The sequence below is a fragment of the Myotis brandtii genome, unplaced genomic scaffold, assembly GCF_000412655.1.
Source record: "Myotis brandtii unplaced genomic scaffold, ASM41265v1 scaffold393, whole genome shotgun sequence".
Taxonomy (NCBI): Eukaryota; Metazoa; Chordata; class Mammalia; order Chiroptera; family Vespertilionidae; genus Myotis; species Myotis brandtii.
The window spans coordinates 29,894-34,878 of record NW_005365070.1 but is presented as its reverse complement, the minus strand read 5'-3'; the positions used below and the strand labels follow the sequence as shown (position 1 = coordinate 34,878).

The 4,985-nt window shown below is 40.0% G+C and overlaps 1 pseudogene; it reads left to right on the top strand.

The window, feature by feature from the left end:
• The first annotated feature begins 1,868 nt into the window (after positions 1-1,868).
• LOC102240846 lies at positions 1,869-4,698 on the top strand (annotated as a pseudogene).
• Positions 4,699-4,985: the final 287 nt, after the last annotated feature.

Below are 4,985 nucleotides of genomic sequence, written 5' to 3'. Positions count from 1 at the left end.
TAAGCAAATATATTTTCACTGAAAGACTACCTTAGTGGAGCTAGATTTATGGCACTTCAAAATAAAAACTCTAGCTAATTTCTTTGGTGCTGGAAAGAAATAAATATGGTTAAAATAGCATAAGAAATAAGCCCAAGAAATACATGAGGATAGAAGGATCCTTGTATCCCAACAGAGACCCAAAAGTCATACTTTGGAAATATAAGGTCTAATCAAATGTATATAGTTGATAACTGAATTAGTACCATGAGAACTCAGAGCAATGTAGAAGGTAAGAAGATGATACAAAGCTGGAAGCAAAAGCAAACATTACCTATTCACCTAGAAATGGGTATAATCTCTGGTCAACTTGTAAAAAATACATGTAGTTTCCTTTACAAAAATAATTTAGAGGAAGAGAATGGAGGTAAAACTCCTTATAAAGATAGGAGTTTAGGGGAAAGACCTCACTATTCACAGGTTATGTTTATTATTATTTATGTAGACTGTTGACAGTTCAGAGAAAATAACATTTGTTTTTGCATTCTCCTTGGGCCTGAGGACATTTTACTTGTTCAGAGATAGCTGATTAGCTGAGATAAACAATCTCAAATTGCCAAGTTATAACTGTTGCTTTTTTAGGATATAAACAATGATTCCTTACCTATGTGACTAAAAGCAGGCCAAAACAGTAGGTCTGATGGAATGTTAAAAGTATGGCTGTTGAGTGTCACCTACACAATAACTCCTGACAGCCATTTCCTGTTTGGCAGCATAGGGGAGAGGGCTGATTGACTTGTCATCCTGATTCATCATTATGACTCAAATAATCTCTTCTGTCTACCTGTCCTGCACAAGCAACATTTTCTTTAATTATGAGAAACATAGTGCCAGTATCTGGCCCTAAGGAAGAAGGTCATGGTTTGGTTCTGTTACATTAAAAAAATGTGAGTTTTCAAGTCAACAGAATAACAATTAACATTTATATATAGCACTTTGAAACATGTTAAGCATACTTTTATACATGATTTCATTTACTCATTTTTTAAAAAATAATTTTCATTTTTCCATTGATTTTTACAGAAAATGGAGGGGAGAGACAGAAAGAAAGAAACATTGATTGGTTGCCTAAAGCCTGCAATGAGGTACACGCCCTTGATTGGAATCAAACCTGGGACCCTTCAGCCCATGGGCCAACACTCTATCCACTGAGCCAAACCAGGCTACGTGATTTCATTTAATTCCTACAACAGATCTATGAAGTAAGCCATAGCTATTTGTGCTTCTACTGTGTGAGGATACTGAGTTTCCAGAGATGAAAAGGCTTGCCCCAAACCTCAGCTGGTAAGTGATGAATATTCCAGATTTAACTCCAAATTTTAGGTTGTTGACTTCAGACCTAATCTTGGTTCCCATTATGTCTAACTCTCCTTCAAACCCTTTCTTCTACTAGTTATAAGATGCTATTTATTTTACCTCCATAAAGCTTCTTAAATGTATCCGCTATTGAAGTTCCCACCTCCACTCCCATGGCCTTAGCCCAGGCCACCATTGTTTCTCCTCTGGATTATTGCAATAATCTTCTAACTATTCTGCTCATGACCTTATGATCTGTTCTACATGTTGCTACTAAAGTGGGCTATGACGCTTACTTTCTTAAAGCCCATCAATGTCTTCTCAATATCTTCAAATAAATTCTTAATGCATTAGCATGCCATACCTCATGCATTTCCTGGTCTCCTTCTTACATACCTTATGTTCTGGCTAGAACAAGCTCCCTTCTTTAACTTGAACCTCCATGACCTTTGTTGTTTTTGTGTTTTTCATTTGATTGGAAGAATTTCTTCCTCCTGTTGTCTGCCTTATTATGTAGGAGGAACCTATAAGAGATGTCTTCAGTAAGATAGTCTAACTCTGATGGAATGTTTCCATTAGTCTTCATATAAACTCCTGTATAGCATTAGCAAATTTAGTTGTAATTATTATTTTTTTCTTTATTATTTAAAGTATTGCATATGTCTCCTTCCCCCCGCCCCATTGACCTCTCCCCAGCCACTCCCACCCCCAGCACATGCCCTCACCCTGCTAGTGTCTGTGTCCATTAGTTGCAATTATTGATTGGTATGTTCATCTGACTCACTAGACTCTGAGATAATGGTTAAAGACTTGTCTTATAAAATGTATACCCATCGTTTTTGTCTAACAAAGCATTTGGAACAGAAAGGAGTAAAAAATGTTTATTACATGAAACTCATAAGCAATGATTAATTATCATATGCTCAAATATATCAAATGTAGGGAGTTACTAGGGCCAAGCCTTACTTTAAAAAGGAGAATTACACAATTCATTTTGTTAAGGAGCAACATAAGACATTTTATAATTGAGATATTGTATAGTACTGACTGAAAGTCTATAGCAATTCAGAAGAAGATTTGAAATTAGGGAGGTACCTCCTTCCTTTAGAAATGATGATTATTTATGAAGGGCCAGCAGCAATTGAATATTTGCCATCCAGCAGCTGACACAGTACTCATTGTAAATCATACTTAATAAACCCAAGTCCTTTTTAAAAGTGAAGGTGTTTGGTATTATTTAGGGAGAAATACCATCTCCCCAGGAGATTGACTCAAGGAAAGTACTTAGAAACTGAATCTAAATTTCTATGAGTATTAGGAGGCAGAATTCTACCTGGCTGGGATGTTACAGGTTTGGAATACATTCTTTAAGGGAATACATATCAATTATGTTTATTGAGAAGAAAACACACTTGCTTTTTATTTAACCAGTCAAAATTTGGATAAATCACTATGGATATTTGGTGCTACCCATTTGGTTGCCTTTCCCAGGCCAGCACTACCAAGTCTCCCCTTACCCTCAAACAGAATGTGATACCAGTGGTTTTCTTGTTTCTAGCATGCACCCTCTGTAATAATATAGCATAATCTACAGAAATGTTTCCCTCTACTATCAGTAAGCTAACTGAGAAGCTACATGTCTTTCCCCAAAAATGATTCTGAATGCCCCCCAACCACCCCTACAGTGAATTAGAAGTAATTGCATTCATTTTTTAAAGTATTTTTCTAGTAAACTTGAAATAAATTGGAATTGTCTTTACATCACTGATATGCATTGTAGAACACTAAATGGGAGATATTATTCAAGAATATCAAATCAACAAATCTTTATTGAGTATTGGCTATGTGTAAAGTCCTGTTCTTATTTCTGTGTGGGGCATTCAGAAGCATACAGCATGGTCCTTGCTCTAAACTAAGTTGTTTAGTTAGGTCACATAGAGATCCCTTAACTAGATCAGGAATGGGGGAAGGAGGTAAAGTTGACCCTCAGCTGGTAGTTATGAATAATTAATTGAGGCACTTAAAGAAAAATGGCAGAGCAAGCAAGCTATGATAGAAGAATATATAGGCTGGGGAAAGATTGGCTGAAGAGTTAAGAAGGGAATAAAATGAAGATTCAAGGCAGAGGATCCTAGATGCTTGGTAGTGGGTAATGCCAGGCAGTACCTTCTAAAACAGAAAAGTACATAGAAAAGTTCATGAAGAGAGCAAGGCCTGTGCTGTGGGCTGGGGAAAGGAGGTAAAAAGAAAAAAATCAAAATTCATAGAGCAGAGTAGTCAGAATGTACCAATTGTGGTGGTGATGAAGGTGCTGACTGCATACACAGAAATGGGTTCTATCAGAAGCAAATGGATTTTATTTAGGGTTCAAACAAAACACAACCTGACTTCTCTAGAAACCAGAATGAGAAACAAAGATAATAGCTCCACCCTAGACTGGGGGTGCAAGTAAAGTGAACCAACCAGAATCCTATCACTTTTGATAAAAGGCCTGTGGATTAAAAAGGAATGCCAATAAAGGGATCCTGAATGGAATCTATCCATGACTTACATCTGTGTAAAATGAGTGACATGAACTGTACCTGGGAAAAACTTAACTGGTATATAGTACTTAGATTGGACTTTTTTGTATTAGTGGGAGATTTTGTTATAAATCTAAATTACATGTTGTCCTGGTCATCAGTGGACAAGATGGAAGGAGAAGAATGCTACTAGAAATTCTGGACAGTCTGGTGAAAATGGGGAATCTACTAGTATAACTCTGAATAAAGAAATCTCCAGCGAGCGGCGCTGTGCTGCGGCGGAGCCAGCAGCGGGCAGCCTCTGGCCACCCTGGACCGGCAGCAGCCCAGTCCCCAGCAGCGGGGAAGGGCTGGCTCTGAAGCGGATCAAGAAGGAATTGAGTGACCTGCAGAGGGATCCTCCTGCCCAGTGGTCTGCAAGACCTGTGGGAGATGATTGGTTCTGCCGGCAGGCCACCATCACCGGCCCAAATGACAGTCCTTATCAAGGAGGCATTTTCTTCCTGAACATCCACTTTCCCACAGATTATCCGTTCAAACCCTCAAAGGTTGCTTTCACGACCAAAATTTACCACCCCAACATCCACAGCAACCGCAGCATTTGTCTCGACGTCCTACAGTCCCACTGGTCTCCATCACTGACAGTGTCTGAAGTGCTCTTATCCATCTGCTCCCTGCTCTGTGAGCCCAACCCTGACGACCCTCTGGTGCCAGAGATAGCTCACACCTACAAGGCCAACTGAGAGAAGTACAACAAACTGGCGAGAGAGTGGACACAGAAATATGCTATATGAGTGCCTTGGAGGTTGCACAGGGAACACTGCTCAAGAAAAGCTGAGCCCCTGGCTGAGCCTCCCATAGGGGGTTCTCTCTTCCATGAGCGAATGATAGTCCCACCCTCTCCAGCCGCAGCATGTTGGTGCCGCTCAGTCTGCGTGGCTTTGACACAGTCCCATCCTGATGCCAAAGCAGTAGTCACTGTTAGATCTGCAGCCTCCTCGCTACACTGGAATCAGTCCCTCCACCCGACTCACTGCTGGATTCATGGGGGACAGTTTGCTGTCACCTCCCCTATCCTGCCTCACTCATGGTGGCATCACTGGCCCTGGCACCACAGAGCTTGGCCCT